Source organism: Loxodonta africana, chromosome 13, assembly GCF_030014295.1.
Source record: "Loxodonta africana isolate mLoxAfr1 chromosome 13, mLoxAfr1.hap2, whole genome shotgun sequence".
Classification (NCBI taxonomy): Eukaryota; Metazoa; Chordata; class Mammalia; order Proboscidea; family Elephantidae; genus Loxodonta; species Loxodonta africana.
The window spans coordinates 50,535,044-50,548,366 of record NC_087354.1 but is presented as its reverse complement, the minus strand read 5'-3'; the positions used below and the strand labels follow the sequence as shown (position 1 = coordinate 50,548,366).

Here is a 13,323-nt window from a genome sequence, read left to right as displayed (position 1 = left end):
ATGCCCCTGCTTTTGGCTGGTTAAGTGTACCCGGGCACCCCTATTTCCTCCTGTCCCCAGGCCCCACCCTGTAAGGCCTGGGGAGTGGGCCGCTCCCATGCCGGTTCCCAGCTTCAGCACCAGGGCTTCGATTTCATTAAAATCCACTTTGCTTCAAGTGCGGGAAGGCGTTCACCATCTGTCCTGGCAGGCAGCCCCTCCCCACAGGCACTCCATCAACTGGGACAGTTGCTCCCCTCCCTGAGGGTAACCCCCCTACAGGAGCAGGACTGCTGGGCTCCTCCAAGCTCAGGCTCCTGGGTGTGGGGGAGCAGCCCACCCCTGGCCCCCACGCCCAGTCTCGGGCCCCCTCAACACGCCTGCCTGGACTCCAAGGCAGCCCCCAAGGCAGTGCCTTGTGCCCTTCTACCCAGAGCCGCTGGGGGCCAACTCTTTTGTGGCATGTTCCCCATCTCATTTGCATGTGGTTCATTAAATATAAACATTCATAAAAATCCCCCGCCCTGCCTCCTCTCTTTAAGGGCCTCCGGGGAGTGCGGCTGATGGGTGTATGTGCCTCTTTGTACGTGTGTGCAAGGCTGTGTGTTTGCCAGGAAGATGGGCTGTGTCTCCGTGTTTGTGGTCCGAGTGTCCACGTCTGGCTGTGGATGGTGTGTGTACCTGCCAGCTCCTGGGGCTGCCCTACGAATCTGGTACTGTGTGGGTAATCCATCACGAAAGTCCCCCGGTAGGTATGGCTCTCACAAACCGTGCTTTGGGGCCCTGGGGGCTGGAGGCGGAGGCAAGTGCCCCAGCTGGTGCCCCCATCAGGCTCAGTGTGAGGGTCCCCGGGGAGCCGGTGAGGTCAGTCTGCTTGTCTCAGGCCAAAGGCTGAGTTTGGCCAAGAGCCTGCAGATCGGCCCAGGCTCGGGGGAGGGGGCCGAGGCCCTGCTGGGGCCCTTCTCCTGCCTCCAGGCCTCAGCCTCTAGGAGGGCAGGGGTAGATGAGGGTCTGGGCATTGGAGAAGTCACCCAGGCTCCTCGGTGGGTAAGCAGGCTGTGCCCCCTGGGGCCGCGGCCATTGGGGAACTGGGGAGCTGCCTGCCCACTCCTTGCTCCAGCTGGAGAGGAGCTCGCAACCCCCCAGGGACTGGGGCGGGGACTAAGGGCTCTGCTGACTACAGATGCCTCCTCATTAAGGCACCGAATCCTTTTGTGCATCTAGCCCCCATTCTGGGCTCCCTGGAGGCGCCTCGAGCTAGGAGCTGGCCCTGGGGAAAGCTACAAGGCAGGGGACTGCTTCATATAAGGGTGCTGGGGATGGAGAAAGGTTGGCCTCGCCTGTCCAGCCCTCTTTCTCACCCCAGAACTAAACCACCACCACGTGGGTTGAATGTGATGTTACAGTAGGATCAATGGGAAGCGGTGAGGAGGTGAGGAGCCTGGCTGAAAATCTCTGCAGTGCACGGAGGGGAGTCCTAAGGGCCCCTGGGGCCCCTCAGATGCAGACGAGCTGCCCTCCTCCAATAGAGCAGCACCTCTGGGTACCTCCCTATCAGCTTTACTTCACTGTGGTTCTGCCGAACATTTGATCTGAAGGGTAGATTTTGCTGCTTTTAAAAGTGCTTCAAGACCACTAATCTAAAGCCTGCCACTTCATCTTATGAAGGGGAGACTGAGGCCTGAGCCCAGTTGGTGGCTCTACTGGCCCTGAGTCAGGAATGCCATGCCCCAGGCCCTCTGCTAGGATGTCTCTTCAATCTCCAGCCAATCTTTCACTCTCCAGGTGCAGGTCACCCCAGAGCCAGCTGCACATCAGGAAGATGGTCAGGCGTTGGGGTAGTGTTGCAAGTTGCAGGGGGGATAATGAGCCCCAGGGATGCGGAAATTTCTCTGGTTCCCCGACCCTGCCCCTCAGAGCCCAGCTGGCTGCATGGGTGTGGTCCAGGGGACGTGGGTGCAATAGGAGGGTGAGGCTCTCTGTATCTCAGGCTCCTTCTCCCCTCCCCCTCCTCACACCCCACCCAACCCTTGGCCAGCCCTGCATATCCATCAGGTAAGCCACGCAGTGTCTGGAAACACAAGTCTTCTCATCCATAAAATGAAGGGTGTGGACCAGCTACTCACTCTTCAGGGCTTTCCAGCTCTGACTCTCCACACGCCTTCCTAGACAGGCCCTTGTCTGGATCCACCATCTATGAGTGGGCATAGCTGGGGACTCTTGGGAACTTCCACTCATTCCTGGTTCATAGACAACAGTATTTTTCCTTCAGAACATCAGGGGAGAAAGGATCTGGGGGCCACTTAGACCCCCTCCAAATCTCTGAGGGTAGGACATGTTTGCTTCATAAGTCTGTCCTTGGCATGTGCTCACAGGTCACATTGGGGGGGAGTGGGGAGGTCTGCCCCTCATTGTGTGTCTCTTGGTTGCATGTGAACCTCTGGGCACCCGAGGTCCTGGACAAGTCATCATTCACTGGAGGCCACTGTGTGGGTGATGACAGTGCAGACGAATTGCTGCTGTAGCTGTAGACATTGTGGCTGGTGGTGATGGTACTGCGTCTGTGGCTGGTGGACAGCAAGGCGGTGCTGTGGCTTGTGCTGTTTATGCTTTATGTCCCTACTGACACCTGTTGAGCTGGTGGGGGCAATTTTGGGGCCCTCACTTCAAGCAGGGTGACGGGAGAGGCGAATGGGCAGAGGGAGGCCATCCAGGAGTGAAGGCCAGAGAGAGGGGTAGGAAAGACAAGAGCCTGCTTGGGGGAAGTTCTGGAGAAAAGAAGAAACCACCTTTGTCCCCAAGCAATCTGGGAAGGAATCTCCCAGAGGCTCCTTGCCCTGACCCAGGGCACAGGCAGGCTGTGGGGAGAGACAGCGGTGCAGAGGGCAAGCCCAGCTTCCACATGCAGGAAGGGAGCAGAAACAGGCAGGAAATGGCTCCTGGATGCCCCTATAAATCACCCTGAGGGGAGGGGTCTCCTGAGAGCCAGACCCAGGGCAGCTCAGGGAGGGGAGGGGGCGCTTTCCTCCAGGTTCAGGACCTCTAGTGAGGTCAGGCCTGGATCTGATTAGACAGGCTCCAGGGGGAGGCCGGGGGTTGGGGGGTGGGGGGTGGGGGGTAGGGGGGCGGTACAGCAGGCGATGAGGCAGAGTGCTGGGAAGGAAGCTGCAGAGCCCTCCAGGCCCAGGCCTCTGAGCTTTGGCTACAACCAGATTCCCATCTGGTGTGCGATGGCAGAAAGTCCATGGTCAGGTCTGGATGGGGAGCCTGAACACAGCCTTTGCAAAAGCCTGAGGCACTGGGGTTTGGGCACTGACTGTCTCCACCTCACACAGCCACTCAAGAGGAGCCACCATGGAACCACCGACTGTCAAAGGCCGTCTGGCGCCAGCCCCCTCCTTGCATCCTTTCCCACCAGGGACCAGGGACACTCAGCCTCCTGGGTGCCCAGCCTTTCTTTGGACAGCTCAGAGGATTATAACATTCTTCCATAAGCTTCTATCACTGGCCCCAGCATTTCCCCTCTAGAACCACACGGTCTAATACACTAGCCAGTTATTAAGCACTTGAAATGTGAATAGTGGCCAGATATCAAGCACTTGAGATACACACCAGCTCTCAAAGACCTGGTATTAAAAAACAAAAGAATAGAATGTAGTTCATTAATAATTTTTTAATATTGATTCCAAGTTGAAATAATATTTTAGATATCAAAGACTTAGTTCCCCCCAGAAAAAGAATGTAAAGGAGTTCTTTCATAATTTTTAAAATAATAATTATAGATTAAAATGATAAATTAAGATATATTGGATAAAATAAAATGTATGATTAAAATTCACTTCACCTGTTTACTTCTTTTTTATTTTTAATGTGACTGCTAGAAAACATGAAATTACCCATGTGGCTTGCATCATATTTCTGTCGGGCAGCATATTTCTATTGGGCAGTGTGTGACCTTTGTTCATCATACAAGAGCCCTCAAATACTTAACGTCTGAGGTCGCCCCCTTAGACACATGTTCTGAGGTGAACCACGCCTAACTCCTTCAGCTACTTGTGATGTGAAATAATCTTCAGATGCCTGGAGCCTGGAGACCCTCCAAGCTCCAGGTGGGCAAGGCCCCCCTTACAAGGTGGCACCTAGAAGTGGTGGCCTGAGCCCACAGGGCCGTCTATCACAAAAGCAAGTTTCAGCCACCAGCTGTAGTGAGCACAACCCTGTTATCCAAGACAGTAGCCACTGGCCACATGTGGCCATTTAAATTAATTTAAAGGAAATACAATTAAAAATTCATTTCCACGTGGTTCTTAGTTCATTCAAGTATAGAAGACCAAATGGGCAATGCCTGCCCAAAAGCTAGAATAAGCAGGCAGGAAGGGATAGGAACTGGAGGAAGGGACATGGGGAACCCGGGGAGGAAAGGGAAATGGGGAGAGTGCTGACACATTGTGGGGATTGCAACCAATGCTGAAAAACAATTTGAGTATAAATTTTTGAATGAGAAACTAATTTGCGCTATAAACTTTCACCTAAAACACACACACACAGAAAATTCCATTTCAAAAGGACGTGAGAATGGTTGTACAACTCGGAGACTGTAATCAATGTCACTGAATTGGGCTGGAAGAAACTGCTGAATTAGTATATGTTCTGCTGTATATATTCTCGACAACAACAAATTCAGTTCCTCAGACTCACTAGACACATTTCAAGTGCTCAATAGCCACAAGAGGCTAGTGGCTAGTTTGGACAAAACATTGCCCTCATCACAAAAAATTCTACTGGACAACGCTAGTCCCAGACCCAAGGCAAGGCCTCAGGCCCCAGCTGCCTTGTCTCCTGCTCCCTGTCTCCAGCTGCTCTACTGCAGAGGACCTCTCCTCTGTGGCAGCTCCCCGTCTTCACCCCCATCTTGATCAATAGCCTGGCCTTGCCCCTGCCCACTCCCACTCTCTTGGGTACTGGGACTCCCAGGCATACGACAAGGCCCACATTTGACCGAATCCTAGTGCAGCCACACTGCCTGGCAGAGAAGGCCTCACAATGGAAGATTGCCGCTCCTAGTGGGGAAGTCCTTGCTAAGAAGTTTTTGAGGTAGTGCTATAGTAAAGACATTGGCGGTACAGCCTCTAGAATCAGACAGAGCTAGGTTCAAATCCCAACACCACCACCAATTAGTAGCTGTGTGACCTTGGGCAGGTTACTTAGCCTCTCAGGACCTCTAGTTTCTCACTTAGAAAGTAGGGACAACAATAGCCCACGTCTCTAGGCCTGTTGCACTTGGAAGATTCAATAAGATGTAGTTGTAAAGTGCCTGGCACAGTCTTTGCTAGCTATCGTTGAAGAAAAATAGTAGGATCTGGAGTTGAAAGGGAGCTGAGAGGTGGTGGAAGAGCTGGTGTCTTTTCCAAGGGTCTTCTCCCTCAGAGAGAGTGAGGCTCAGTTAGGGGCAGAGCCTGGAGCCCTCTGGAGATGTGAATAAAGACAGAATTTGCAAGACCTGAATAATGGGGGCTGAGGGAAGAGAAGGGGCAGCCGTATATAAGTTAAAATTCAGCTCTTCTCTCTTCTTACTTCTGCCTGGAGGCTTCATAATGGCCTCAATAGACAGCTGTCAGTTGGAAGAGGCCACTGGGTAATTGAGGCCTTGATTTCTCTAGTAAAATGTTTACGAAGCCTGTAAACTCATGTCTTTATTGGCCAGGCTCATTCCGAGGGTTGGATGTAGCTCTCCGAGGTGTAGTTAAAACACCTGTCCAACTCAGGCACCAGACTGCCCTTGCCTCCACCAAGACCCACCAGGCAAAACCACTGGGGGTATCACAGGGTAAGAAGGCCAACCACATCCTGCTCACATGCTCTTTAAACTCCCAAGTCAATGTCCCATTTCAAGTCTGTGGAAAGAGAGAGGTGGTGGCAGAGAACCTGTGGAGGCTGGTGACTTGTGCTCCCGGTAGGGTATATAAGCTTTGTCATCAGGGTTCTGACCCAGGCTCACCTTCCCCAACATTCTGTCCCTGTGTCCCTGATCCAAGACTCTACCTTGCCCCTGACTTTGGTTCTACTAGGGAAGAATCCCACGGTGATTGGCTGTCATCATTTGTGGTGGGAAAACATGAATTTGGAAGACCATTATGTACTTCACTGAGCCTCCAAAGAAGGGTTTCAGAGTTGAATTAAGGTTCTGAATCCAAAGAGTTTTGAAGAGAAGGGTAGGGGGCCACGTGGGATATTCTACCAGAGTGAAGACAGGTCTGGGTTTGGAAATGGGTGTGGGTGGACGGGGTGTCTGGCATTTACAAACAACCTCAGCAGACTGGGATGGCTCAGAGGCCTCACTGGGGGCGATTGTTTCATCTGAGCCTTTGCCTGGTGACTCTGCTCTGAGAAGCCTCCGGATCCCTTTGTCTGCCTCCTTGGCTTCCTGAAGACCCCCACCCCCACCCCTGCCTTGGGCCCCGAATCCCAGCCCCTCCCTCCCACCCTCCCACCCCACCACCAGCTCTCCACTCCCCCGGCCCCAATGCTAACACAAAGGGCAACTTTGTCTTTCAAGTCAGCAGCCATAAATCCATGTCTCTCTCCTCTCTGCAGCCACCTCTGACAAATGGGGGCCTGGATGGGGGGGAGTCAGGGGCAGTGGGGGGACCGGATTCAGCTTGGGAAAGTCCCGCATCCAGCTGTTGGCCTGCTGTAGGACCAATTGAGCATCTACCTTTATGGCTGGTCTTGCTTCCAATGGACTGTAAAGCCCAAGGCATGGCTGCAGGAGCCACAGGGGCTCTCTGCGGCCTCTGGGCTGGGCTTTTACAACCCAAGGAGAGTAAAACCTCTCAAAGCCCTGCTGTTAACCACTGGGCCCCATAATTCAGGGACTCCAGTTCCTCCACCAGATCAAGCCATGAGGCCCCCACCCCTGCTGAGGCTTCCATGGGGGGTGTGAAGTGTGCCTGGGGGGGAACAGGCTGCAGGCCTGCCTTAGGTGGCAGAAGGGAGGTGGCATGTGCCCACTGCATTCAGGGAAGGCGGAAGGGAGGAAAGGGGCTGGAGGATTCAAACCACCAGCCTTTTGGTTTGCAGCTGAGTGCTTTAACTACTGCACTACCAGGGCCCCACTAATGTGCCCATGCATGCTTCCTGGTCCTATTAACATAAGTAAACAGACAACCAAGATGGTTGTTCTGGGATGGCTCTTGCTGGGCACTTTCAACTCCATCCTCCAGGAAATCAGACCTATGGCGAGCGCCTCAAGTGGGGGACCTCAGAGCCACTCCACAGGCTAGCATGTTCATTTATAAAACAGAAGTAATTCCTTTTCCTGGTTTTGGGGGGACAAAACATTGTGAAATGCTAGTGGCTTTGTGGGGTAAGTGGGGTGGAGAGGGAATAGGGAGGAGTGAGGTAGAAGTGATAAAAGGAGAGGTGGCCGGGGACCACGACTTAGCTCTTCTCATAACTGAATGTGTAGTTTTGGTTAAGTCAAAGCCCGTCTTTGGGTCTCTGTTTCCTTCTCTGTAAAATGGGGGAGTTGAGCTGACAAGTTATAAAGTCTTATCCAGCTGCAACCTTTGAGGCACACCGGCTTCCAAATGCCAGCCCAGGGTTCAGGGTTAGGGGCTGGGAGTCAACTTGGGAATTCCTCTTTGCTTCGGCCTTGAAAATGTCCAGGCCCGGCAGAGCCCCTTTCCTCAGACTGCCTGTCTCTGCCCATGTCAGGGTCAGCAGACTTCCTTATGTAAACCTACCCACTCCCACAATATCCTTAACTTCATAATTCTGGTCAGGATACCAGATTTCCGTCACCTCCCGGAAGGGTGTCTGGTTAGGGGGCCCAGGCTGGAGCTATTAAGTAAATTGTTTTCACATGACCACAAGGACAACTCAACAAAAACAGATACTTCTCCAAAATTTCCAGAGCCATATATTAGGATTTGTAGGGATTAATACAGTGGGGGCTGTGTAACAGCAAGGTAACCTGGGTCATGCCTGGCTCTGTCACAAGATTCCTGTGGCCTTTCAATTCCAACCTTGGTTTTCTCATCTGTAAAGTCGGAGTAGGGCAGGGTGGACAATATAATCTTCAAGGTCATTACCAACAGAATATGATGGGAAAAGTTGGGAATGGATAAAGGTGATGGTTGAACAACGTGACGAACATAATTAATGTCACTGAACCGTACACATGAGGATTGTTGAAATGTCAAATGTTTTGTTATGTATATATTTACCACAATAGAGAGAAAAAATTCTAGAAGAACACTGGGTAAAGTGGTCCTTTTCCATCCCATGGAAGGACTCTCTCCTACTCTCTAACCCTGATCCCATCCTGCATTTGTATCCCCTGGTACATGTTGCTCTGCTGTACGTGATTCTCTGGTGGCTCAACACTTGACCACAAGAGATCAAGGCCTGCAGCCTCTCGAACCCGACAACTGTCCACAATAAACCTTATCTGTTTTGGGAAAGGGAGGTCTACATTCCATGGAAGGACCATAGAGTTTCTTGGCTAGTATGGAGTCTGGGTGAAGCAAACAGTTAAGTGCTCAGCTGCTAATGGAAAGGCTGGCTGTTCAAACCCACCTGGAGCACCTCCTAAGAAAGGCCTGGCGATCTGCTTCCAAAAGGTCACAGCTATGAAAACCCTATGGAGTGCAGTTCTACTTTGCAACACCTGGGGTTGCTATGAGCCAGAATCGACGTAATGGCAACTGGTTATGGGGCTTGGATGTAGACTTATTTGGGGAACTCCATTGCTGTTCTCTAGGGGTCAGAGGTCTCCTAAAGCCCTAGGAACCATCTTCTGTATAACCAAAACCAAAACAAACCGGTTGAGTTGATTCTGACTCACAACGACACTATAGGACAGAGCAGACATGCTCCATAGGGTTTCCAAAGAATGGGTGATGGATTCGAACTGGCAACCTTTTGGTTAGCAGCCGAGCTCTCAACCACTATGCCACCAGGGCTCCCATCTTCCGTATGTTGTTGTTAGGTGCTGTTGAGTTGGTTTCGACTCATAGCGACTCTATGTACCACAGAAAGAAACGCTGCCCCATCCTGCGCCATGCTCACAATCGATGCTATGCTTGAGCCCATTGTTGCAGCCACTGTGTCAGTCCATCTCGTTGAGGGTTCTCCTCCCTTTCGCTGACCCTCTACTTTACCAAGCATCATGTCCTTCTCCATGTCCAAAGTATGTAAGACGCAGTCTCGCCATCCTTGCTTCGAAGGAGCATTCTGGTTGTACTTCTTTCAAGACACATCTTCTGTAGAGCAATTTTGAAAGGCTTCCCATAAATTCAAAGGAACCACCACGCCTGCCCCTAACCTAGATCTTCTTTCTATGTCTCTTATTAACAGCTTCATTATGCACCAAGTGCTCAAGCTATCAACCAGGAATCAAGGTCCCATCCTTCCCCCTCTCTCCCACAGCTAATTGGACACCAAATCCTGGTCCATTCCCTCTTTTCCATCCCCTTGATCTCATCACTCCCAACTATTTCAGTAATAGCTTCCCTTCTCCAGCCTTCCCACTTCCAGTTCTCGCTCTCATCTTTCATCCTGAAGCCATAATTACCCTCCAGAATATCCAATCTGGTCATTAATTTGATGGTTTTCCAATGCCTTGAAACAAGGTTACCCTCCTTGGGAAGGCATTCAGGGTTTTAATTATTGGATCCCGTTTCATCTTTCCAGCCTCAGATGCCAAATAATTCTGTTTCCACATGATTCATACTTCAATCATGCTCGACAGTTTGCCTTCCCTGTACACAGAGTTGTTCACCTTTCCATCCCTTTGCTGCTGCTGTACAATCTGTCTGCAACTCTTTTAGCCTCCTTCTCTACCAGCACCCCCATCCTCCACATTACCCAAACCAGGCAGAATTAATACCTACCTCTAACATGTTGCCCCTCTAGGCCTCTCTCCTAGTTTTTATCAGACCAAGTATTAGTCAGTGGTTCACACATTGTTCTGCCTACTAGCCTATGAGCCCCTTGAGGCAGAGAAAGATTAATTTAGCTTTCTATCTGCACCTACAACAATACTAGGTACATAATGAGACCTCATAAACTGTTTCCTTAATGCTGACTTTTTAGGGTTATACGCTCCTGCAGGGCATTCTCCAACATCTTCTCCTTCATGCAACTCCCCACCCTGCCACAACTCCATGGCCATCTTTGGGCAAGTCACTTCCTCTTCCTGAGTCTCAATTTCCTTAATGAAAATGAAGTTGGAGGAAACCAGTGGTTCTCAGACTTTGCTGTGTATCAGAATAACCTAGGGTGATTGGTAACAATGCCGATTTCTGGACCCCACTGCCAGAGATGCAGAATCACTGGTCTGTCTTGCCACCCAGGAATGTGTATGTGTGCGTGTTTTAAGGCGTCTGTCACCACACCCATGGGCACAGGCAGCATTGGGAGCCCCTAGGCTGGCTGATTCTTGAGGGCTCCAATCTTCCCTAGGACTCAGACATGAAAATGAGACAGGGGCAAATTCTTAGCCTGGCCCACTCCACCAGACCTTGCTCAAGCCGGCTGGCCCAGGCAGTCTGACTGCAATGCCAGAAGGGCGGAGTGGGCAGCAGTGCGGGTGGAGGAGCATGTGGGGGCCCAGCCCCCGCGGGGCCCCAGTTGAGGCATTCGGGTGGCGGGCGGGGTCAGGGACCCGAGCCTGGGGCCCTGAGAGCCGCTGGCTCGCGGCGGCCGGAGTAAGTGGGACCATCTGCTCCACTCCTCAGAGGTCAGTGCTTTGTGTCAAGCTCCCATCCCCCTCGCTCCTCCTCCTCCTTCCCTCCTTGGCCCTTTGACTCCTGGGACTCAAAGGAAGAAAGCACTTGAGGTCCCGTTGCAAGTGGGAGGTGACGGGGCGCCGCAGCGGCCGCCCAGCTCCGGGCCGGTCCAGCCCGCGGGCCGCGGCTGGCGGAGAGCCGGGCGGGCGGCTGCGGGGCGGCGGGCGAGGGCCGGGCCGGGAGGCGGCCCCGGGAGGCAGGCGGTTCCCACAGCCGGCGGCTCCGCCGGGCCCCTTTGAAGTGGCCGCAGCTGCCACCCCGCCCGGCGGCTAATCCCGGCCGACGCGGGCGTCCCGGCCCCCGGCATAGCGGTGGTGTCGGCGCTGAAAGGCGCGGGCTAATTACCTCGCTCGCACCACCGCGGGTGAATGAGAGAATCCGGCATTGTGCGCGGCGAATGGAGAAAATAAGACAGCCATTGTCCTGGCACGCCAAACGAGGGTTTGATGTCGCTGGGGCGATCGAGGCACCATTTCCCGCCACCCCCTCCCCCAGCGGCTCCAATTCCCCAGCCGGGCCTGCGCCCCGCGGACCCGGCCGGCAGAGGGAAACTGAGGACGCAGTACCTGTCTCCCCGGGGGAGATGGGCGGACGCACACCTGCCCTCGGGCTCCCCCCACTCCTCCAGTGGGCTCCTTACCCAGCCTTCTCTACCAGCAGGTTCTTGGGGCACCTACTGCGCTCGCCCAGTTCTGTCCTGCATTCAACGGCCTAATTAGATTTCGCTGGGGACACATGGGACAATTGGAAACCAGTAGGGAAATTATATACCTTAGTGACCAACTGTGTGCCACAACCTGAAAAGTCTGGAGAAGTTTAGAGAACCGAGAGAGGGCTGTGGGTAGAAAACGCAAAAGAGAAAAAATCTGAAAAGAAGGGCAAGGAAGATGGGGGAACTGCCTGGAACCAGGGCTGAGGAAGGAAATGGCATACTCAGGTAAATAGGGTAGAAAGTGTTGTGTGTGTGTGTGGTCGTGGTAGTGGTGTGTGTGGGGGGACCAAACGATGAGGGTCCAGAAAGCCAGGTCAGGCTTCAGAGTTTGGATTTAATGTCCAAGTACTAGGACTGCTGTTTAGATGGAAGGAGATCCAGATGAGAGTGGTGGCTAACCTCTTCTGATGGGCTCTTAGACAATTTCTGCCTCAAGGAAAAATATTATGTGTATGTTCCACTGTTCTGTCAGGTTTATCAAATCATAACGAGGTTTGGTTTGTTGCCCAGATCATATTGATCGCTATCCACAGCTCTGTCTTAGAAGGCTGTTGGGCGGAACCTTTAGGTAAACCAGTAAACCAGTTGCCATGGAGTCGATTCCAACTCATGGCGACCCCATGTGTTTCAGAGTAGGACTGTGCTCCATAGGGTTTTTGATGGGTGTGATCTTTTGAAAGTAGATGACTGAGTCGTTCTTCTGGGGCACCTCTGGGTGGATTCAAACCCCCGACCGACCTTTCGGTTAGTAGCCGAGTGCTTAACCATTTACACCACCCAGGGACTTAATTAATAGCACATCACAGAGCACCTTCTGAAGCTGCAATATTTTCTAATGTCCATGTCACCACAACTAGATTGTCAGCCCTTTGTGGGTGACCTACAAAGTCTTACACATGGTCATCTATCCATCCCCCCCTCCTGCCATCTTATTTGAAAACAAAATTAAAGAGTAGACAACACTTGTTGAGGGACTGAATGAAGAGCAAATAGTTCCTTGTTTTGACTCACCAACAGTCTCAACCACTAGTTGTAACAGTGATAGATGAAAAGCTTGCTTTTAAAGGGGAGAGAAATGTCAATATAGCTCATTGTTCTTCTGACCCAATCCTAATCAGAGTTTAATCTAACCCTAGTCATAACTTTAGACGTGATCATGACGTTTTTCTTTATAACCCTTAAATCTTTGTCTTACAGCTGTACCGCTTTGGTCTAAGACTCTAAGACTCACTTGGCATCATGGTACCTGCTGCTGCTGCTACTGCTGAACTGCTCCCCTGCTCAGGCCTTTCTGCCCGTTCAGTGGGTTTACTTTAGCTTACAAAACTCCAAAACAAAACAAACACAAAGAGATAAAAGTTGGGCTGCTGTGGATGAGGTAGAGGTGGGAAGCTTGGAGTTCCATCAATCTGGCCTCCCTCTTTCCCCCACCTCCAACCCCTAAGCCCCCTCCACAGACCCGAGGACTCCAATGATGCTTAAGTATCCATTGTTCTAGAAAGGTAAAAGATTTATCCAAGAAAACAACAGCTACTTAGTAGCTGATCAAAGATCATTCTTATGCCTCACAGGCCACTGGTTTCATCTTACAAGACTAAAATTGTCATTCAAACCTAAACCACAAATGTAATTGTTACTGTATATTACCATGAAGCCTTGGTGACCCAGTGGTTAAGACCTCAGGCTGCTAACCAAAAGGTTGGCCATTCAAATCCACCATCTGCTCCTTGGAAACCCTATGGGATAGTTCTACCATGTCCTATAGGGTCGCTATGAGTTGGAATCGGGTTATATGTTACTATACGTGTACCTTTATGGTTTGTTCAGATTTCGGCAAGA

The 13,323-nt window shown here is 51.8% G+C and overlaps 1 protein-coding gene across 1 annotated transcript in view; it reads right to left on the bottom strand.

Annotated features, from left to right (window-relative positions):
- IGDCC3 (immunoglobulin superfamily DCC subclass member 3) overlaps positions 1 to 13,323 on the bottom strand; it is a 40,675-nt gene that overhangs the window by 8,503 nt on the left and 18,849 nt on the right. The gene's annotated exons all lie outside the window — the stretch shown is intronic.